Genomic DNA, 24,858 nt, shown 5'->3' on the forward strand with positions numbered 1-24,858 from the left:
CGCAGCGCAAGGCAGCCTCCAACTGCTGGTTAGCCCGTTCTGTCTGGCCGTTGGACTGCGGGTGGTAACCTGAGGAGAGACTGACAGAGGCGCCCAAGGCCTGGCAGAAGGCTCGCCAAACCTGGGAGGCGAATTGTGGACCACGGTCTGAAACAATGTCCTGAGGGATTCCATGTAGGCGGAACACGTGGGTGACCAGGAGTTTGGCAGTTTCCAGAGACGAGGGGAGCTTGGGCAGAGGCACGAAATGGACTGACTTAGAAAAACGATCAACAATGGTGAGAATAGTGTCATTACCTTCAGAGGTAGGCAGTCCGGAAACAAAGTCCACAGCGATGTGGGACCAAGGGCGACGTGGAACGGGCAAGGGGTGTAATAGTCCAGCTGGAGGCTGGTGGGAGGATTTTCCGCGGGCACAGACAGAACAGGCGGCCACAAAAGCTCTTGTGTCTCTCGCCATCGAAGGCCACCAAAACTTCCGCCGAAGGAAGTCCAGTGTCCGCTGGTAACCAGGATGGCAAGAGATCTTAGAGGCATGAGCCCACTGGAGGACCTGGGACCTGGCAGAGTCTGGAACAAAAAGCCGGTTAGGGGGGCCGTTACCTGGGTCGGGTTGTGAGCGTTGTGCTTGCTTCACCAGAGCCTCTATCCGCCAGTTCACTGCAGCCACCACACAAGAAGCCGGGAGGATGGTCTCTGGTTCAGTCCCCGGCGTCTCGGGGTCGGCTTGGCGTGATAGGGCATCTGGCTTGGCATTGCGGGACCCAGGTCGGTAGGTGAGGGTGAAAACAAAACGGTCAAGGAACAAAGCCCACCGGGCCTGACGGGAGTTGAGCCTCTTGGCTGAGCGGAGGTACGCCAGGTTCTTGTGGTCCGTCCACACGATGAACGGGAGAGCAGCGCCCTCCAACCAATGCCTCCACTCCTGAAGGGCTACCACCACCGCCAGCAGCTCTCTGTTCCCAACGTCATAGTTCCTCTCCGCTGGGGACAGGCGTCTGGAGAGGAAGGCACAGGGGTGCAGCTTCTGGTCCTTGGGGGATCGCTGGGAGAGTACTGCCCCAATGCCAGTGTCAGAGGCATCCACCTCCACCACGAACTGGAGGGAGGGGTCAGGATGCCGCAGCACCGGGGCAGAAGTAAACAGTTCCTTCAGGGCTAGAAAGGCTGTTTCTGCTTCAGGGGACCAGGCAAACGGTACTTTCACTGAGGTGAGTTTGGTCAGGGGAGCAGCTACCTTGCTATAATTTCTAATAAAGCGACGGTAAAAGTTAGCGAACCCCAGGAAGCGCTGCAGCTGCTTGCAGTGGTTGGACTAGGCCAATCAGCCACGGCCTGAATCTTGGCTGGGTCTGCTTTAACCTGCCCCCGCTCAATTATAAACCCCAGGAAAGACACGGATGTCACGTGAAACTCACACTTCTCGGCTTTCACAAAGAGCTTGTTCTCAAGGAGTCTTTGAAGGACCTGCCGAACATGCTGAACGTGTTCCTCCTGAGACTGGGAAAAGATGAGTATGTCATCTAAATAAACGAATAGGAACCTGTTCAGCATGTCCCTCAGCACGTCGTTGACTAAAGCCTGGAACACAGCTGGCGCGTTGGTCAGGCCAAACGGCATCACCAGATATTCAAAGTGGCCTAAGGGGTGTTAAAGGCAGTTTTCCACTCGTCTCCCTCTCTGATCCTGACAAGATGGTATGCGTTTCGGAGGTCTAATTTCGAGAACACTTGGGCCTTATGAAGGGGTTCAAATGCCGGATCAATGAGAGGGAGAGGGTACTTATTCTTAATGGTGATGTCGTTAAGCCCTCGATAGTCAATGCAAGGGCGGAGGGTCTGGTCTTTCTTGGTCACAAAGAAGAAACCAGCCCCTACCGGAGACGAAGAGGGTCGAATTAGCCCTGCCGCTAGCGAGTCACCTATATATTTCTCCATGGCCTCGCGTTCAGGTCTGGAGAGGTTATACAGGCGACTAGTTGGCAGAGTGGAACCAGGAAGCAGCTCAATAGCACAATCATATGGCCTATGCGGAGGTAATGTGACGGCTCGATGTTTGCTGAAAACCTCCCCAAGGTCGTGGTATTCTACAGGGACAGCGGATAGATCGGGGGGCTCAGGAGGCTTGGAAACAGTGGGAGATGACAAAACACTGGCAGACTGGAGACAATGTGAATGACAGTGGGCGCTCCAACTAGAGAGTGAACCTGTAGACCAGTCAAATTGGGGGGTTGTGGAGCTTAAGCCAGGGAAAACCTAATACTACGGGAGCGTTGGGTGAAGAAATGACTAGCAAACTGATCTCCTCACGGTGATTGCCAGAAAGGATAAGAGTGAGAGGAACGGTTTGTCGAGTAATGTTGGCTAGATGTTTTCCGTCTAGGGCATTAACGGGTTGGTTGTCTGGGAGTTTGACAGTGGGGATTCTTGCCTGAAGCACGAATGCTGAGTCAATGAAACTCTCCTCGGCACCCGAGTCGACCAGAGCTGTGAGGGGAATGGAGTTTAACTGCCAGCGAAGGGACGCATTTAATTGCAAGCGAGAAAGGGGGGCTGAGGTGGAAGTGGCGACTTGGCTCACAAGAGTTCCACCATTCTCTGGTGAGCCTAATCTTTTGGCAGCTGGGGGCAGGCAGCCAAGAAGTGACCGTGCTGGCCACAATAGATGCATAAACCGGACCTAATCCGGCGTTGGCGTTCCGCCTGGGTGAGGCGGGTGCGGCCCAATTGCATCGGCTCTTCTACGGGCTCGAGGGGTATCTGGCTCGAGGGGTGTTTGGATGGGGCTGCTAACTGGGGACCTACCGAGATGGTGGCTCTGGGTAGAGCAGGGAAAGGAGAGGCTAGTGGTCGCCCCCTCCTCTCACGCTGTCTCTCACGAAGACGATTGTCGAGCCTAATCGCTAGTGAGATTAGCTCATCGAGGCTAGCAGCGCTATCCCTAGCCGCTAACTCGTCTTTCATAACCTCAGACAGCCCATGCACGAAAACAGTCTGTAACGCCTCTTCATCCCAACCACTCTCGGCCGCTAAAATCCTAAACTCGACGGAGAACTCAGCTACTGAACCTGATCCCTGACGAAGATTCAATAAACGCTTAGCTGCCTCCTTGCCTTGCACAGGATGATCAAAAACCTTTCTTAGTTCCTCAGAAAACCGCTGGAAGGAGTCACAAACAGGGGAGTGCTTCTCCCACAGGGCGGTAGCCCACTGAGCTGCTTTCCCTGACAGTAGGCTAATCACAAAAGCCACTTGGGCGCTATCTGAGCTGTAGGTAAGCGGCTGTTGTTGGAAAACTAGCGAGCACTGAAGCAGAAACCGCCCACAAGCCCCCAAATCCCCAGCATACCGTTCAGGTGTAGGAACGTGTGGTTCCCGGGGCGGGGGGGAGGAGAGGCTGCATGCGGCATGGCTGGGGAGGCAGAGGGAGTAGCTGCTTCAGTGGCGGTGGTAGGAGCTGTGGGAGGAGTGGAGACCTGATCGAGCTTGAATCCAAGGGCGGCCACACTACAGCGAAGGGGGTGGTGGCGGGGTCCTGGGGGGGGTGGCTCGTTTTGGGGGGGGCCCTTCTTTTGTTGGCGGGGGGGGGTGCCCGGGGGGGCGGGGGCCGTGGCTGGTCCGGGCCTGCTGGGTTTTTTTTGTCGGGGGTGGTGTTGGTGGGGGGGGGGGGAGGAGCAGACAAGAAGGGGGGGGGGGGGTGGGAGGGGGTTTTTTTCACCCCACCCCCACACACAGGGGGGGGGGGAGGGGGGGCCAGAGGGGGAACGGGGGGGGGGGGGGGGGAGAGGGCGGGGGAGACGGAGGGCAGGGGGGGGGGGAAAAGGAGCCCAAAACCACAAAGGGCCCTGGGGGCCGGGGAGAAAAACGGTTAAAAAAGGGGGCACCACAGGGAAAACACAAGAGAGCTTGAATCGCTTAACTAAATACTGAAGGGAGCCACGAGAGTTACCACCACATAGGCTGAAACAATCTGGCGAAGAATGGGAGGAAGACCGGGGTTCTTGAAGACTGGAGCATGATGAATGATTGAGAGCAGGTGAGACAGCAGGCAGCAGGTGAGGAGAATGGAGGCGCCCCCTCAGGCACACAGGGAAGGGGGAGGAGCAAAGGGGGGGGGGGGGGGGGGGGCCATGAAAGGGGGGTTTTTAAAATGGAAAACCGACACTACTTAAAGGCGAGAATGTTTATGTGACAGGCACGCTATGCCCAGGAAAAAAAGACTTTATCCATGTCTGCCTCAAGTATATAACTATAACTAATTACTTTTTAAAAGTAAGATGCCCAACACTGCTTAGCTAAGAACTCGCTACCTAGTCAGAGTAAACTACCACCAAAATCATACATTTGAATTTTTTTTATATAATACTTACATTTCCCATGATTAAATATAAATTGGTGGCCAGGTGCCGTACTTTCACGTCTTTCACGCATCCAGCCACAGCATATTGATAAGCATCAATACTCTTAAAAGCCTTCAAGCTATTCCCACTGTACGGGGAGGGGTTATGCACTAGATAAATGTGTATATCATGGAAAGCCAATTGGGGCAAGCCTGGGGCAGATAATAAGGAACAAAAGAAAACTGGGGGTAACAAATAAGGATCGGAGCCTAAAATTAAATTTTTTTCCAGATATCTCTCTCTCTCATTCAAATTGGCAGTGTGGGCGGCCATACTGGGCGATTATTGAAAAAGACTGGATGCTACCTTCTTGTGACTTCCTTTGGACAATAATGGACATATGACATAAAATATCATGAAAATTGGTGTGTGTCACCATGGCAATTCAACATGGTGAGGATCCCTCTGTAGATAAAAATGGCTCATTCGAATTACAGTTGTGCTACCCAAATATTTTCATCCAGACTTTCCATGAGGACTATTCATCACAGTTATCAGGGTGACATCTTGGACACCTTCGAGCTACTGTACACCTGTAGTTGCGGTTGCACTTAATTTTTCTGTGCAACAATGTATTATTAACAACATTACAGGTACACTCTCTTTTGGTTTTATCTCCAGGTAAGGACCGTTGTAAGTTGTACTAGCATCCACAAACTCACGCATGTAATTACATAATTGCTCTACGTGGATTTGCGCTTGGTTCCTTGTCTATGATTGACTAGCTGGTCTGTGGCACCTTTGAAACAATTACTTCCTCTAAAGCCTCCTTCAAAAACTGATAATCAGATAACCCCTGTACGTATAAAGGCAAGGAGAACAAGCAAGCAAGTAGCAAACACACTTGCTGTACAATAGCTACACACAGTCACTGTTAAAGTTTAAACAAAAATTGTCACATACAGATTCTTGCCAGCTTTCTTCTTGTACTGTGATCTTCCTGTTTATTGCTGTAGATTGGCCACAGAAGCGTACAATGTTTCTCATAACACGATGGCCAAAACTATGAAAAAATACGCATGTTGTTTAGTATTTCTCCTTTAATAACTTATTGAAGGGGTTTTATTTAAGCCAAGTTGCCTTGCAGTCATCCAGGGCCATGTGATCCTTCAGTGCCAGAAAACAATAACATAAAATCATCTTGTCACTACTTGCAGAGTTTTCCATCTGACAGCACAAAGAGCTCATTTCCCAAAGCCATTCACTACCTGTATCTCGTAGTGTCCATAGCTATGGACTTGCCAAATCACCAAGCAGACAGTTGTGGTATGAACCGATGCCTCAGGACAGATGGAAGCTGTCTGCTGCTCATGAAAATGTCATCACTGTACCTGCGCTATATATCTTCATTAACACTGCACAGATAGGCATCAGGGGAAATGCCCCAGTTTGATGGGAATGCTCAAGCGCACTGTGTTAAGCACAGCCGACAATTTGAATTCATTGTGTGTGCAGAATCAGCCTATTAATGGCATTTAGCTTTCAATACCACAGAGTCTCCCCAGTATTGTGTGTTAGCCTGTCTGCGTGTGTGTGTGTGCTTGCAATTGTTTGTAAGTGACAACAAGCGACCTTAACATGGTGATGTATGGTGTGGTATAGCAGTGGAGCACATCACCAGGCTGCTGTATTGTCTGACATCTGCACCTTGTTTACTGCGAGAGAGGGACCCTATCCTCTGGGTGGGGGTGAGGGGGGTGAGGAGTGAGGGTTTGGATGGGGAGGGGGCACAAGGGGGAGCCCCAGGTCTCACTTGTAATTGAGGAGTGGAATGAGAAAATGTGGACGGGAAAAGTGAAAATAGTCATGGAGGGAGAGGGGTGGACGAGATGTGAAATGGTTTTTCCCTGCCCCTCCTTTGTGTGTGTATGTGTGTATGTGTGTGCGTGTGTGTGTGTGTGCGTGTGTGTGTGTGTGTGTGTGTGTGTGAGACGCACCTAGTGGTAGGAGCAGAGGTTGTAGGTGTCTTGAGATGGCTGGATGGCGATAGCAGTGGGTGCATTGAGGGGAATGCAAAGCTGTGTGTGTGTGTGTGTGTGTGTGTGTGTGTGTGTGTGTGTGTGTGTGTGTGTGTGTTTGTGCATGTGTGAATCTTGAAGGATGTAACACCAAGGCAATATCAGTGGCAATATTGGTGGTCTAAGAAGGGGCTTGAGTGAGCAGGACCTGGGGGAGTTCATCTTTCTCTTGCTCTCTCTCACTTTGTGTGTGTGTGTGTGTGTGGTGTGACATGTATTACTCATGTTGTGGGGACATAAATCTGTTCACACAGTCACATTGTGGGGACTAACCTTCCTTTTGGGGACAGAATACAAATCTTTATAATGTAAATCATAAGATTTTAGGGTGAATAATTGGTTTAAGGTTAGGTTTAGGTTAAGGTTATGGGTAGGCAAGAAGGGTAAGTCTCCAGGAAATGAATGTAACTCAATGCAATGTCCTCTGAAGTGATGGAAACACAACCACATGTGTGTTTGTGTGTGTAATGAAGCAACGGCTCGGTGGCCGCAAAGCGCAATCAGTTCCACCAAGCTGACATTCCACCAGCACCTGCCTCATATTGCTTCCCCCCCTCTGCCACCCCCCACCCTCTGGCTCGCTGAGTCTCGGTATGGATGCAGTGGCGCGAGCGATAAGGCCAATATTACTTGGGGATAAAAGCAGAGTTAGCTACCTGCTGTGAAAAACGGGCACTGCGAGCCGTGATGGAGAGCCAGGGGGTTTCAGGCGGGGGGTTACAGGGCTTTACAGGGTGTGTGAAAGTCGGTGTGTGTTTGTGTGTTGGTGGTGTTGGTCGTTCTGATAATATTGGATCGCTGTGAGAAAATAGCCTTACAACATCCCTTCAGTTTGTCCTCCTGTAGGCTCTCAGATGACCCTCACTGCGGCACTCTGATTCAATATCACCATCCCTTTATTTTTCTGTTTTGGCTTCTTTATCTATTGCTTTTTACTTCTGTTTAACTTTCACTGTCTTAAACAATATTTCGAGAGAAAAACAACATTATCATTTTGGCAGTTCCCCAAAACAACATATTTTTTACGTTCAGTTTCCCATTTCCTACCGACAGTCAACGTTGGTTCCTTTTGACCACAGTCACGATTGTTACATAACCATAACATGTCTTTATTGTTGTAACCATGGCTATGAAGATCTGCTAACGCTAGCAAAGTATTCATTTTAACTCAAACCACAATCTTTCTCTATCTTTCCATAACCCTAACCAAGTTGTGCCCAAATCTAACCAAACCTCAACCATAGTGCTGTTAGATCATAAATGGAATTTAACAGTTTTGAAAGGCATATACAGATGCTATCTTGCTGTTACTTACTGTTTAGAACCTGTTAACATCTCAGTATATATTTATATAAATATATAGTATATATTTACTATAATATATATTACAGCGCAACCAATTACAGTTTATACAACACAGTTTTGCTGCTGCACTATTTTATGTATTTTATGTATTAGATTTTAATTAAATATTGTTAATTTTTTATTCTTTTCGATAAAAGACTTTTACTTGAACCTCCTGCCATTATGTGCGTCAGACCAGAAATCAAGTGCCGTTCTAAAGCTAATAACTAAAGAAGACTATGATATTTCAACCTGGGTCTTATATCCATAGACTTGGCAATCGTCGCTTTTCACAGGGTGTGTGAAAGTTTGTGTCGGTCTATCAATAAGTGCTGTGAAAAACAGGGCAGTCAGATGATCAGACAGGTTGTGAGAAGCCAACAGACTATCTACTGAATCTGTATGTTATAGGGGAAACTGAAAGTGATTGTACCTGTAATGTTGGTAATAATAATCCCTCATTACTCACATAAACACAGCTATATGGAGTATGGTAGATCAATGTTACTACAGACAGTTTGGGTAATACTTTTTCTGCTTCATTTTCTCTACCAAATGTTTCTGCCCCATCTTACTTCCTGGCACCAATGTTGCCGCATTCCTAGATCTCTGCAATTAACTTGATGAGCATAACATTACTATTACTGACAAGGATGATAGACTAAACTTGTAATAAACTTGAATTGTTTTTTAACTGGGAAGAAGAGTGAGAAGGAGAAGGTAAAGAAAAAGAGTTGTAAAACCGGCCAGGCTGATGGAATCCAAAGATGACAGCCTGAGGGGCCTTTTTGTGGCTAAGTAGCAAAGTCCCAAGAGATGGATTGTATCTTCACTTATTGGACACACTAAAACCTGTCGCTAAATTCAGGCTCAGTATGAGACAATGTTGCCATGCTTCCCACTAAACACATGGACCAAATAAACACTCACACACTTCAGTGAAAGCCTATCTGTGCCGTTTTGCTGTTGCTCTCATTCAGGTGAAACAGCTCGTTTCCTAACACGACCCACTGCCTGAGGGAAGGGAGGTCGGGGTTATGATGTGGCCTATCATTGTCCAGATCAGGGTAAATACAGTATAAAGAAAGGGATCTGAAATATTGATGAGGGCCCGACATGGATCCTACAGCTCTGTAGCCTGGCTACTATGAGGTGCTTTATCATTCTCGACTGTAATTGAGCAGCAAGTGAAAGAGAGAGGCCCTCAGGGCAGCTTGGGAGAGCCAGCAGCTACACTCCTGCTCCACCAACTAAGGACCTCCCATGATGCCTCACAGACTGAAACAGAGAATTTTGGGGAATCTACTTTCCCATCTCAAGTTAATTGGACATCATTTATCCTTCAATTTGTCTTAAGTCCATCTCTGTTGGAACTGATTTCAGCATCCTAGCTTGATTCCCCTTCCACATGAAGACTGTATTTTATTTTTCTTTCAAATATGTAGGATCAATTTAATCAAATTTGGCTGGTGAGTGGGACAGGCAAAGTTTTGATTTCTACTTCCTCAAGATAGATGGCAACCAAAAGGGATTCATTCATTTTCTGCAAAAACAAAGAAATTGCCTGGGCTGAAACTGCTGGAGGCAGAACTGTCTATGAAACAAAAATTGTCACTCAGACAGATTTTGTTACATTTCATTTTATGGAAATGAGATTTCATTTCTGCAGCTACCCATTATCCTGTGGCTGTTGGCTCAGTTTGATTTCTGAGATGTACCCCAGACTCCTCAAATTGTAATTTTGCACTTTTACCAACATCAGATGCTTTGACACCGGGATGCAGCCAGCCTCTATCTCCACAACACCACCTTTTCCTTTTTGCTCTATATGACACTTTAAACATTGCTCTCATTTACATATTTAGCTTAATTCCTCCTTGTGGAGCTGCCCATGATAATGACCAAGTTGAAAAATGAGTGGCAGTGCCCGTGCCAACGAGCCATGTGGGCACGGGGGCCATGATGGCATGCTAGTTGGCGGTGCGAAGACGCTGGAAGGGGCGATAACTGTAATCAAATAAGTCAGTGGTTGTGTTGGAAGACAGAAGAGAAAAATGAGAGATAGAGTGAGGAACAAATAGAAAAGTTAGGAAGTGTGAGATAGAGATGGGTTCAGTGGATGGTTGGAGGGTTTTTACAAGGCGTGGGGGGGGGTTGAAAGACTTCATCCTTGCCCTATGTCACTCCGCTACACACTTCCATTTAAATCAGTTAATTAGTATGAGGCTACATAGGGGGAGATTGACGAGTGTGTTGCCATGAGACGACTTGACTGCTAAATAAGACGAGCTCTGGGAGGGAGGGTGACTCCTGTATGTGAGTGAGCGCACGCTCGCATGAATAACCTTTTGCATAAATCTGTGTGTGTTTTTGTGCTTGTGTATCTATGTGTGCATGCTTGAATGTTGTGTAAGTACATGTGAGCGTGTTTAGGGAGCACAGGGGGTTAACAGTTGCACAGGAGAGGGATGGTCTAGTGGGGGTTGTTCTGTAATATGTGGGGGTACCCGTGTGAAACAAGCCTGGAAGGTGGAGAGGGAAAATCTGTTAGTTTGCGTAATTACCACATAATTATGTCTCTGACTGTCAGTGATTGCTTTGTTTATTAGAGGGAGAGGGGTAAATGAACTCCTGGTGGTTTGACTCATACTGTCTTTGCTATTTCTGGTGTCTGTATTTGTCATTATGTGTGCCTCGTGGTCTTGTTTGTTGTAGACGGTTGGTATATTAGTGAAGTGGCAAGAAAATGTAACCTCAGTCAGCTTGACAGTGTGTGGCACTAGAAGACATTTGTAACTCTGTGGCGTGCTGTCATCACCTCATAACAAGTCAATTCAGGTATGCCTTTAGTTATTGCCTCAATTGAGCTGGGATGTTTTGAAAATTAAAATAACAGTAGAATCAAATGAAGTACAGTTGTACAGCAGGTCTTCAGTCAGTCTTCTACGACCTGCAACCTCAGTATCCACTTGAGGTAATGTGTAAAATATACACGCTGAATATAGGTGAGCATCTGTTATCTATATCAAGAGACTCTTACTGTTATACTGTTGCTTTAACAGAGGAAGAAAAACAGCATTACACTACCTGCATATGCTGTTTGCTTAACAGCCGGCACAGCTGTGCAATATTGCAGTAACATGTGGTGTATCATCCCACATTGTTCCTTCATATTCTCTGCCCACAGTGTTTTATAGATAGACCGATTTCTTATCCTTTATAGAAGCGAGACCTTCCATACTTCCAGTCTCAATAGCCTACGTATTAGGAATTACTCATTCTGTCCCTGCAGCATTGAGTTGTGGGAGATCATGAGTGTGCAGCACAAAAGTGGAATGATGAAAACAAAGTAAGTCTTGGGATCTGTCTTTGTTTTGAATTTCCAACATCTTCAAGGCATTTCACCAATAGAAAAAATCGTCTGCTGACAAATGTCTTCAGCAAACTGCACCTTTTTAAGACCACTGAGATGCTTCTGTTATCCTTATAGTCATAGTAACTACAACAATGGAGCTCTATTGGGTTGCTCTGGCAATTTAATAAAGCACATCACATGAAGATGTGCATTTTTAGTATGGATAGCTCACCTGGGAATGAGCCATGGTGACAGTGCCACATTGTCTTTGGAGTTACAGTATTCATCCAGGACTCTCAAAGGGCTTAGCTCATTAGAGAGTATGATGACACACAATGGGATGTTGCTTCAGCATCTTCTATAAAGAGGGGAATGCAAAGCACTACTCTTTTCTCTTATTTTTGTAGACTTAAGTAAACTCTTTAATCATCATCTTTTCAGGTGCTCCCTCTGTAATGACATTTATTATATTGCAAGAACAGCATGAACTGAATTTCGTCTTAAATTATGGAATCCACATGTAAGGCTTTTGTTTCGTGTCTCTCTCTCTTTCTCTCTGTCTTTCACTTTCACACATTCTCATATAGATATGCTCAAAGTGAAAGTACCAAATGACCTTCAGCTGTCTCTCTCTTTCCTCTCTTCGCTTCTCCTCTTTCTGTTGTCTTCTAAAAATAGAGCCCCCCCAATCATCAGCGGAGTGCTGCGGCTGGCCCTGTGGGCACAGGCTTTGGCAAGAGGGTGCCAGAGATGAGCCTAATTAACTCATTGAGAAGGAGAGAGTGAGGGAGGGAGAGGTGGAGGATGAAGTGGGGTAGGGTAAAGAGAAAGAGAGGGACAGAGGCAGGGGGTTGGTGAATAATGACAGAGAGATGGAGAGGGTGAAAAGATGGAGTGGTGCAAAGAGGAAGATGAGGAAGAGGAGGAGATAATGAGAAGGAGGGGTCAGAGACAGAGAGAGGAGAGGCGAAGCAAGGTCTCTAGGGCAAGGATATAGTTGTGAACAAGGCAGAGGGAGAGTGATGGAGAGGAGCTCTAATTAGACGTAGGACCAAAGCCCCCTCTCACTTTACATGGCAGGAGAGGGGGAATGGACGAAAGGAGGAATGGAGATAGATGGGCGGGCGGCTGCAGCACCAAGATATGAAAAGGAAATATGTAATCTTCAATATAGAGAGAGCGAGTGACGGCAATCTAGCCAACTCAATTAGCTCACGTCTATAAAACAAACTGCTCTTAATCGGCTCTGTCAGACACTCATAGGCAAATGAACTGGCCACGTCCTGCAGGGAGGAGGGGGGAGAGATAACAGCAAAGATGGAGACACCCCGTCATCACAACTCCACCTCTCCAAACACTTATCTACCGTCCATTCAAGGTGCTTAAAAAAACATGTTTTTATCCATTCTTGCCTGCTTTTTTTGCACAGCATGTTCATTCCATCTACCTTCTCTTATACATTGCTTGTGTTTTTCTATATATATTGTCGTTCTTTATCTTTATCTCTCCTTTTCCCCCTCTGCCACCTCATTTATTATCTACCTCCTTCAAGGTAAACAGAGTGTACATCAATATTGTTTATATTTTAGTAATCTGTTGTTTTATACTTCTCAAGAGATATTCTACTTTCGGTGTTGTAATTGTGTACAATTGTTTTTATATTCAAAATGTCCTATTTTTGCTATTTTATATATTCTACATATAATTGTCAATTAGCCTAACTGTCAACAACAGATCACTTATATTTTACATCAAGGCTAACCATTTTGCAAACATAATATTTAGAAACTGCCATGTATTTTGACTACCATTCTATATACTGTTACCATTCATTTCCTTATAAAATGTATCAGCACACTGTTGAAACCATCACAGTGAACATCAAGTCTGCATTATTTTTTGTTTGTTTAGTTACATAATTGTAGTGATGTCATGCTGTACAGACTTTTGAAAGTGATCTATGCTTAAAATGTATCACCCCTCAATAATAGTGTAACACTGACATTAATTTATGCAAACTTGATGTTCACGCTAATGGAAGCCAATGGCTTTCTTCAGCTACATTAAATAATGTGTTGCATTTGACTGGAACGTCACTGGTTTGATCCTCGGACAAACAGGATAAATCCATGCAGTGGAAGTAAAGGCCCTCAACCCCTATGTTCTGGAGCTGCTCATTGGCTGACAGGTCAGACTGTGAGTGTACTGGTCAGCTTCCAGGTATGGCAGCTGACCAGTACACTCACTGGGCCTTATCTTGGATTTCTATTTGGACAGTTTTCTAACACTCTGCACTCTTTGGTGTATGAACCATGTACGACCTCAGCCATATGTCCCAGCACTAACCCTGCCTTCTCTGCCGTCTTGCAATCAGTGGCCCCTGATGAGCGTCCTGGCCCAGGCTGACTGTAATTACCAAACAGGGGGTACAAGTAGACTAATTAACACGTTAACAAGCAGCAGCCAGCCGACAAGGGCCTACAGCACCGCCAAGCGAGGGTCTGACAACTTCATCCCCCATCTGTCACTCGGCACACACACAGACATGCACCTGTGTGTGCATTTGTATGTGTGCTTCCCAGTGTACAACAGGGTCCTTCCCTTCTGTACAGATGAGGTGAATAGAGATGTTCATGGAGAGCGGCAAAGTTAAGCGCCTTTTGTTTGTGAGACTGATGATACCCTCCCGATGCCTCCGTGCCACTGCGCTGGGGGCCCCTGCCAAGGCAGTGCCATACATCAGAGTTGGCATCAGCCAGGTGGCATGGTACTGTGTGCCAAGCCCAGCTATGCTGTGCTATGCCACTCTGAGGCAAATCATTTTTTGAAAGTGTTTGTCTGAGGTTGGATTTTGATCAAAATGGGATTTTGGGGGAAATAATGTTTTTATTCCATTTTATTTGACTTTTCTTATGCAAAAATTCAATAAAAAAAAGCGTTAAGACCCTGATGAAACACCAAAGTTGAAATTATTTTATGGTATTTTACAGGTCCTTGGTGATTCAAATACAAAGCATAAAAACATAAAAAATGTAAATGCCTTCATAGAGTTGTGGTTATACTGTAGCACCTAAGGACAACTTAACTGACATTTCTTTGGACAATTGGTTTGTTATAACAAGGATAACCTTGCAATGGGCACAGAAACACAGCATTTTGCAAAATAACAAAGTTAATTCATTTTTTGTCCAGTTTCTCTCATTTTATAATAGAGAAAGTAAGAAGCAGACCCTGATAACTGTAGTAGTGGTTGAGAAGTTCGAGTTAATGCCATTCTACATTTACTGAGTCAAACGAGTCGGGTAGCCAAGTTTCACAGACCCCTAAAAGAATAGATGATTAAATTCAAATCACCAGTCATTTGACTGGTAAACATGCTGTTGATGCAGAACAAATTACATTATACAAAAACGCAAAAAGCCAGATAAGTGGAAGGAGTGGAAAGTTTAGCCCCTTACATTTTTCCCATGACCACAGAAAAATAATTTAAGAGTAGGTGCCGGGAATCTGTGGGTGCAAGAACTGGGTGGAGGAGCTGGTAGTTGACCAGAATTTAATATCTCGTATCTAATATGTTTGCCATCATGTGCCAGGGAATTGCCCATTCTATCCAGTCTGCTTTTATAACCCAAGCTTTTCCTGCCAGGCTGTGCCAGCTGTGTCATGCTACGGCCCACTAGGCCCACAGCTGGCACAGAAACAGCCCACCATTAATGTCACATTCCCGGTGAACCATTACACAGAGATGAATATGTCTAGACATGTTCAATTGGACACACAAACACTGGATGGATACCATCAGTCTGCTGCACAATAAGACTCAAAGTAACCACATAAGAGTTACTCAGAGGACTCACGTCAAGGTTCATGTTGGTAGTCTGATGATGAGGATATTACGGCAATGAAGGATAATGGGCAACTTTTTGGTGCATTCCTCTTAGCTCATTTAGCATTCTGGGAAAGGCAGCTGGGGTGAAATCTGTGTAGATAACATAATGGGCCGTATGAACAGTTTTCAGGCTCTCTCCATCGCTTCATGTTGCCAGTGCGTCCTTGCCTGCAGGAAAGAAAAATAGAGGTGAATATTCCACAAAGCTTGATGTTGTAACACTGATTTTTGTGAGCGTTGGACGGATTTAATGGGGTTTACACTGCGCTTTTTTTCTCTTCACCCCTTCTCATGTCTCATTCTCCATCCACACTCAGAGTCCAGGGTGCTGCTCTTGTTCTGTTGTCAAGACAACCGCACACAGTGGCTCTGCCTGTGTGTCTATTTGTCTGTCTGCCTGCACCTGTCTGTCTATTTTTATTTGTCTGGTACTTTTCAGATATCCAAGTACTTTACAGAGTGAGAGCAATATTTGGTGGCAGTTTGGCAGCAGCCATCAGCGTGACTGATCACAGAAAGGCTGCGTCTGACTGATAAACTGGTAAATTTGGAGGCTTATGCTGATGCTTATATAAATAGAATATGTGAATATATGAGCTTTATTTTTTTCACAAGTTGCAAATATCAACTCAAAGAGCAATTTTTTTCCATGACCCTGTTGTTGTCTAATCAGCGTCTTATTGTGTCTGTGCCTGGGGTGTGTAGTATCACACTGTCCCTGCAAACAGCACGCTCTCCCCAGCGGCACGGCTATGCTTCATATCCAATTGGTTTGATTTCCTCTCTGAAGGAATACAAGGCGCATCCTCCCTCCCCCCCAGCCCTCTGAAGTGTGGCGGATAGTCTTTTCACGCAGTGTAGACCCAGCACTCTTCTCATTCATCAGCTTGTGTATTTGCATTTTCAATTAATTGCCAGCGTCATGCGTAGCGACTCAGAAAGCAGCCCCAGCTTTGTGTGCGACCCTTAATTGCAATCATTACGCAACGCAAGTAACCCGCCTTTGAGTGTTCAATTGTACACTGGGTTTAATTATGGGAACAGAGTTAAAAGCATTACTCAACAGTCTAATAGACCAGATACTGGAGCTGTTTTCTCTAAAACTGAATGAAATGATGGTTGAACGCTGAACTGGTAATTACTCACAGTTGTGGTTGGTGATTTGCAAAGCTCCATCGTTTCAAAGAAGATGTGAGCATATTTGAAAACACACACACCACTGATACAGTTTAAAGGAATATTCCAATATGCCTCAATGAGAGTTGTATGAGATTAATATCAGTTTCAGCACCGTGTATTCACCACAGAGGTAGCTCTGTGAGGGAAGCTAGCTGTTTCCCTCTGCTTCCAGCCTTTATGCTAAGCTAGGCTAAACAGGTTACATATATCTGTGTTGAACGGACAAAGATTAAACTAATATCCATGTCTTCAAATCACGTCCAAAGTAGGACAGAAAAAATAATCTGAGAAGATTTGGAGTATTCCTTTAAACACAAACACATTCTAGATCTCATATCCACATACTCCCAGACAGACAGACAGACAGACAGACAGACACACGCTTATTTATTCATATGCATGCGGACACACTCTCACTCAAATAGATGTCACTTCTTGCATGTGAGCGGTTAGGAACAAAGAGGCGACGTGATAGGGGAGGATGAAAAAAAAAGCAATTATTCAGTGCAGGGCTCTGTACCTGGGGTTAGAGCCTCGCCTCTGGAGTAAATAAGTCACTGTGAGAGTGTGTGCTCACGTCGCAGATCTAAGGAAGACACACATACATAAGCATGCAGACATACACACACAGTCATGCACATACACTCAGGAGCAGGAGCAGGCACAGGCACAGAAATTCAATCTTGCATCTTGCTACAAATGCAGAACACACACATACATGCTTTCTCTCTCTCTCTCTTATACACACACACAGGCTCCCTATCCTGCATCCTGTCAGACAGATAGCCCCTGCGCTCCAGTAATGAAGCTCTGTGTGTTGCATTCACGCTCGGCCACTGAGCCAATAACACAAAAGCTGCAGCAGAGAACCCCCTCTGCTCTCCAACTCCCTTTTTCTTCCCCCCACCCTCACCCTTTCCTCTTTCGCTTCTCATTTTTTCTCGCCTCACTCCCACCTTCCAGAGCCCTGATAAGAAATCTTCCTGTCGGTGCCATGAAAGAAGCAAGGACAATTTGACTTGAGAGAGAGAGAGAAAGAGGAAGAAGGAGCAGGAGAGGGAGATGGAATGTGTGCGTTTGAGAGAAAGAAAGACAGAAAGAAGAGGGAGCAATTGTGTACTTGTCAGCATACAAGCGGAGTCCCTGATATAAATCTTAATATCCTATTTAAGGCTTTTCTTCATCACGGGCCCTGATTTATTAGCAGGGCTTCCCTTTCAATTTATCAAAATAAACTATGAGCTCACGGTCGCGACCGGCAGGGCAAATTAGAGCAAACAACCGACTGAGAGAGAGGTCGAGGGGTGGAGAGAGGACAGGGGTTGTCGTGGATGGAGACATACACACACATACATTCATATGTCTCTCTTACTCTTCCTTTCTTCACCTCTCATCTCTCCATCTCCATCAGTGGCTTTGTGACAGGTGAGGCCAGCTAGTGTAAATGGCCAAGCACTGCGGGAGTCAGGGTTTCTTTTTCCTTTTTTTTTTTACCAACACAGAGAGACATGGGGAGGGTGGGGGGTAGATCTGTGACACCAGGGAGAGCTTTGTGTAAAAGCTGGATAAATTTGTTTAGGGATCTCCAGTGTATCAGTTGTGAGGAAGTGAAATCTAAAATCCACTCACTCAATTAGCTCTGTGTGCATTGCTGAGGGTGTGTGTGTGTGTGTGTGTGTGTGTGTGTGTGTGTGTGTGTGAGAGAGAGAGAGAGAGAGAGAGAGAGAGAGAGAGAGAAAGAGAGAAGGGATGCATTTTAATTGATGTCTGTGTAGATAATGAATACCTGTTTTTTTATCATGAAGGCTATATTGTATTTGGTTAATGCATATGAGTGCAATTTCTGCACGCCCCAAAGGTATGATTACACACAAGGCTCCTGTCAGTATGTGTTTGTAATTGAGAATGAGAGAAAGAGGGTTCACAACACAAATATTTTTTGTGTGTGTTTTGTCACCTTGTTAAATGTTCATGTTTCTGAGCACCACTTCCAAGAGATCACTTGTCTATCGAGCACTATGTCTACTACTCTTACATCCTTGGTCTTGGAAGTCCAAGGCAAAGTATGTTAATGTTGTTAATGGTTTCTGCAAAATGCACTTATTACTTAATGTATTAGAACCAATGTCTATTAGTGCTTTGTCACCGGTGGAGGAAGTATCATCTACTGAAGTAAAGGTAGCAATGCCACACTGTAAATTCAGCATTTCAATAAGTTCATTAAAATGTAATATTTTAGCAGATTTGGCACAAAATATCACTCAGGGTTACAAGCTTTCTAATCAGAATAAATTCCTCCAAGACAAATGGCCCAAAAATGTTATTTGCCATTCTAAAACAACCTATATTAGCGTTTTCTGGAGGGCGCCCCTATTGACAAGACAATGCAATCATTTATATGTAATTTAGGTTTAGACACAAACACTACTTGGTTAAGTTTAGGGATCATTTTGGGTCATGGTTACAAAAATAACTCAAAGATCATTAGGATAAACCAACATTGACTGTAGGCAACGGGAAACAAACAAATCATTCAATAACAATTGTTATACTTCGTATATAGTTTTATTATTTACATTTTGCTGATAGTACTATTTTAATAAAATGTAGAGTTTAAGTATAAAACACTGAAAGGGTGCTTGGGGAAGGGGAAAGCTGTTCAGGCAAGTCTACTGTCCTCACATCCGTGTGTGTGTGTGTGTGTTGGTAGGTTGGTATGGGGATTCAATGACAAGCAGTGAAAGAGAGCGATAGAAGAAGCAGGAGGAGACTGAGGGATAAGAGAGAGCTGTAGAGAAGTGATGCAGAGAGTAGGAGATTGTACACACATTGAAAAATAAAGAGAGAGGGAGGAAGCCCGAAAGCCAGAGATTTACAAATGGATGGAGGGATGAGGGATAGAGATGGATGGTAAGAGCAGGCCTCTTGTCAGACAGGGAAGAAGCAGCAGAGGATTGATCAGTTAACATTTTTCATTGTCTTGCAGTAGGGAAGGTTAATAAATACATTTTTAAACTGATAGGAGAAATGTCTGCTCCGTTTTTAATTTCAAATATTTGGAAACTCTTTTATCATATTCCTGGTAGTTCTTGTAGGATCAATCGCCTTTAATTTCCCTCCTTCTGGGACAGTTGTGATTTCATCAGCCATGATTTCCCTGCGGGCGAGACGCGCGTGGCATCGACTTAACTTAACGGTCAATCAGCCGCGAGGTAACTGATCACCATCCAATAGCAAAAAGGCCTGATGAGGTCGTCGACCTTGTCACCCTTGACCTTGCTTTTCTGACCTCTGGGTCTGGTCCGGTGGGAGTCTGGCGTAGGGATGCCAGTTTCAATCAATAGCAGGGACGGCATTTACTAAAACAAGGGTTCCCCAGGGAAGGTCTCAAGAAACCACCAGTGTCCTGAATGGCCAGGCTGCCTGTCAGTCAACCACTTTTGCTAGTGTACTGCGTCACGCTTTCTTATGAGCTTGTCTGCTTTTATGAGCAGTGACAGAGAGGGGATTTGAACAGTGTATGAACTGTACTGAACATAGTATGTTTTGTTTTCCTGATAGAGACCTGATACTGGTGCAGTATTACCACAAAGAGCACTGTCTTTCATCTTTGATGTTTAGCATCCTTATTATATTGACTGTAAATAAAAGCATTAATCACATTTTAACCCAAAAGCATGCAGAGGAAGAGAACCACTATAGAACCCAGGGACATTAAAGTCTGCAAACCACTCGCTTTTATTGGTACAGCTGAATTGCTGTGCGATAGTAGGAGGTGAGTATATATAAGATGCCTCTGGGAGATTTAATTGTGCAAATTAATCAAAAAATTTTAAAATGGGGAAAAAACAAGAACTTATAAGAGGAAACTGTGCCCTGTGCACAGCTGACGGATGCATGAGGGATTCTGGGTTCATATGGAATTGTGTTTAGTGCTAACTGACATGAAACTGCATCCTTGCAAACTCTGCACGCTCCTTACTCCTATCAAATTACTGTTTCTAGGCAGATTCATTTTCACACAGCCACTCTTTCTGTTCCCTCTCTTCTCTCTGTATTTTCACCAAAGAAGCAGTTCAGCATTTCTCCCTTTTCTTCTATTCTCCTGATCAAACCTGGGGGCCCAACCTTCAACCGCATCCTTCTCTTTCTCTCCGACCATCTTTCTTTTATCCCCGTCTCATCGAGGTCTCCGGTGGGAGCGGAGAGGTGACAGGTGTGTGTCTGCCTGGCTCTGCTGTCTGCCTTTCTAATGAGCCTGAAACACAGGGGGTCAGCCTATTATGGAGATGAGGAGATGCAGGCAGGCCAAAAGGTGATGGACCTCGCTAATAGGGGCCCTCTCCGTCCCTCCACCTCTTCCTTCTATCTCTCCTTCTCTCTTTTCTCCTCTCTCCTAACCAAGCTCCTCCATCTTTTTTTTTTCCATCTTTAAGTTTAATCTGTCGTGCGAGGTCTGATGAAGGGGCTCATATGCTAAACAGGGGCTGTGGCCTCCAGCTCGTCCTTCTCTTCCCCCTCATACTTCTTTCCTTCTCCCTTTATCTTTTCATGCTGGAGGTTGTTTGAAGTTTCTCTCCCTCGTCGGTCGGTTCAATCATCTCCCTCGGCCCAGGGCCACCTCTGTTTGTCTGCTCGGCCTCAGTGGGGTCCCTTTGTAGCCGAGCCCCTGTGCTGCAGCTTACTACTGCTTCCTCCAGTGGAGAAGTGTGTGCGTCTGCATGTATGTATTTGTGTTTGTGTGTGTATTTCTTCAACCTCTCTTCAATCACATGAAGTCTTCCCTTCGCCTTCTCTGTGGCTGGACCTCAGTCAGCCAGGTTGGCTTTGAAATGTAGCCAAAGCTCAGCTACACAGGGACAACAGAAGACAGAGACTGAGCGTTTTCTTGACTTTTTAAGATTTGTGTTGGAAGGCGCTGGTGGCCCACGCCCACGCACACTCACACACACACACACAGACACACAGACACACACACACACACACACACACACACACACACACACACACACTATATGTACAGATAAGCACTCTTTTTATCAGCCGTAAATTAACTGATACACATTCACCCTCCTGTGTCCTCTCCCTGCCCATATTTTTTTATTTTACAATGCAATCTAGTTTATTTCTCATGGGGCCAAGATGGTGAATTAACCTCGGGTAAATACGTACCTGTGACTGTTTAATATTGAGTTGTAGCCTTGATGAATCCGTGGGGTTATGTTCAATAGCCCCGGTGCAATGCGAAGCAGCGGGGTCACCCCGTTCCTGTAGCAGCTCATTAAAAAGTCAAAAAAGCTCTGAAACCTGCCTCGTTAGCGCTTTCTTCAACATTTGATCTTGCGAGGTCCCACAGATGTATTCTATTTTACTGTTTGCCAGTCAAAAGCTCGCCGGGTGCTTTTGGTTGCTGGGTCAAATGAAATGATTAAACAGGAAGCGATTCATTGGTCAGATCAGGTGATATGCAGATTAGAACTGCCTTGCTGTGCCAATGCCTGGCAAAGAGCAAGCTCCAGCACCACATGCTGGGAATATTCTGAGATAGTTGTTGCTAGGGGAAATTTTTGGGGTTAGGGGGTACTATGAGCTTTGAGAAATACACCTGTATCTCTTTCAGTAGGCTTTGTGCATCGCTCACCTGATCATTTTTGGAAGATTCGCTATTCCCATAGATTCTTTTTTCCAAATCCAATAAAACCACACACTCACTCAGGCTGCATATTGGAGCAGAAAACTACTCTACAATGAAATGATCAGTATTTGAGAATATTAATAATTAATAACGGTGACAAAAGGAAGTTAGCACTTCTGAGGCGATTCAAGTGTCAAATCAAATCACACACACCTCGGCTCGTTCAAATATTTGAGACAATTTATTGAAATTTTATTAATAAAATGCTCCAGGCTTCTGTAATTATCTGATTGCCAGTGCCTGAGGTTCCTGCCTCTGAGGGATATTTAGTGTCATAGCCGAACTCACAGTGAGAGGTGGTCCTGATGATTAGCCCCTGTTAGCGTCAGGTCTCATCCACTTCTCTGTGTTATCCCTTAGCATTAGTCTAATGGCCCAGGCAACACAGATAATGACTCTCAGCACAGATTAGCATCTGCCACTGCTGCTGCTGCTGCTAGACAACCCAGTCTCTCTCTGCAATTGTCCACATGTACCCATATTGTAGACAGAGACTATGCATTAGCACACACACACACACAAATGTACAAATGGAGGCTGTAGAGCAAATTACGTGCATGGCTTAGCAAAGGATCCCAGAGATGAAAACAAACACTGTCTTTCTCCACCTTTCTCTGTTTGTTTCTTTGTCACTTCTCTTGAACTTGTGCACATCCATCAACACTAAAACACCCCTTCATCTCAAGTAAGAGTCAATTTTATAAGGGTTTCAGCTGTTTCTAAAATTGTGGATCAAAGGAAAGAGAATATAACCGTTTTGGTTTTGATGTAAAACTCACTTTTCTTACCATTGAAATGTTATACACACATCCTGAACTTCATCTAAGCTGATGGCCACTGGCAATATTGCTGCTGCTGTGAATGAGAGCAACACAGTGAACTTCTGCACAAAAGCAGCAAACAAACAAAAAATCTGTGTGTGTGTGTGTGTGTGTGTGTGTGTGTGTGTGTGTGTGTGTGTGTGTGTGTGTGTGTGTGTGTGTGTGTGTGTGTGTGTGTCTGAGTGCTTAGAGGAGGCCCAAGGCTTCGTCTGTGATGTCTTTTCTGAAGAAGCTGTCATGTGTGGGTTGCTATGAAAATGAGTTTGTGTGTGTAAATAAACGCTTCCCTACTACTGTATATGCATGAATGTTTACAGCTATATGGGTGAATACCGTGTGTATATACGCCTTGTGCATGTATGCATGAATGCAGGCCTCTGTGTGCATGTGCGGTAATCCCTCCTGCGGGGCAGTGGAGTGGGCCGGAGGGAGGAGGGTTTTTCTGTGCTGTCTGAAGTCTATCTGTCTATAAAGAGGCCTCTTCACGAGCAGCGTGCTAGTGATAGATGGTCACTTATGGTGCAGCTGACATCCAATCTGGCATCAGCGATTATAAAGCCCTCACTTCTTGATGTGCCCCTCTGTAGTCATCGGACCCCCCGTGCTCAAACACAGAAATCACATTTTGTGTCACAGGGCAATGAAATTAGGTTACGTCTGGGTGCATGTGTGCGTGTTGTTTTGGTGTATAATAGGAGTGTGTCTGCATGTTATACAGGGTGAACGCATATATGCCACTGTTTAGCCTTTTACAAGGTTTTATTGAAATGGTTTGTGTATGAACTAAATGACCAGTCTGAACTACATGATTATGAATGTGAAGCATGTCAGTGACCACTTCTACATTTTGGCTGTTTTCACAACAAGATGTCAGCTGACCTGGTGGGTGGTTTCTCTCTGTTTGTTTTTCTAAACTAAACAAAGGCCCCACTTAATCAGGCTTTATAGTCTTCTTCTTCTTCTTACTCTTTACTTGTATCCCCTTTCTTGCTGCCATATTTCAATTTCCTACAGTTATTTCTTCTCACCTGACCTGTCCTGTACCTTCTTGTTCACCAACTATCCCTCTGTGTGACAAAGCCCGCCACTGTGATCAAAACATGATCAAGACACATGCACACACTGGGTTGGCATTCACCAGGGAACTGTAAGCCCAGCATGGAGACTCCTTTGAGAGAACTACAGAGAAATACATACTGGCTGTGTGATTAGACAGTGCCACAGGGTGCTGTGTCTGCGTGTATGAGTATGAGGGTGTGTGTGTGTGTGTATGCGTTTGATATGGTGCCTTTGTATTTGAGAATCAGAAGCCAGTATCTTCTGTGTTTTTGTGCTAGCCCCTTGCAACACCAATCTATCTTGATCCTGAGGGAGTCGGTGCACCTTTTAATAAGCCTCTACTCACATAGAACAAATAGCTCCAGCATGAGCCATTATACAGGAACACCAGTTCAAACCCTCACAGCCTGGCTCTGTGCCTTCTCAGACCAGTCATGTATGACTTTATGTGGCTGTGTGTGTGTGCAGCACAAGTACTTGTAGTTCCAGTAGTTCACTTCCTCCACTGATCTGTATCTTCATGGATCATTTTTGCAGACAAAACTTGACAAAATTAAACTTGATTTTAAGCTCCACTGATTCATGTTTTTATTATATATTAAAGAGCATCAAATCGCAAATCAAGAACGCACCCAGCTCTGAAGGTGCACTCAGTTCTACAGAGCTGTTGACTCCATTGTGGATCATTGTTTTTGCTATCAGTCCCACAACAAGGCTCTAATCAACCTCATTTCCAGTTGTTTTCAGTAGTGTATAATCACCTGAAAGTAAGAACTGTGTTTTTGTTACCTTAGAATAAGCCATTTTTATCTAGTCCGTCATGTTTAACCCCCTTGTTTTTACAGTAGCCCAGAATGGATAAACCAATCACTGGCTCTGTAGTTTCTTGCAAGTTTGCAATCTGCAATCTCATAGCTAGATGCCACTAAATCCTACATCCTGGTCTTATAAGACTGTTATTTCTAACAGGCTAGTAGTACTTGATCTAATAATCCTGAAATAAATAAATAAAATAAACTAATAAAAACAAATAAGTTTGCACAATCTTTCATTCTCTTGTATTGGTGTTTATTGTCCCACTGAGACATTAGACAAGCCA

Source organism: Dicentrarchus labrax, unplaced genomic scaffold (genome assembly GCF_905237075.1).
Source record: "Dicentrarchus labrax unplaced genomic scaffold, dlabrax2021, whole genome shotgun sequence".
Taxonomy (NCBI): Eukaryota; Metazoa; Chordata; class Actinopteri; family Moronidae; genus Dicentrarchus; species Dicentrarchus labrax.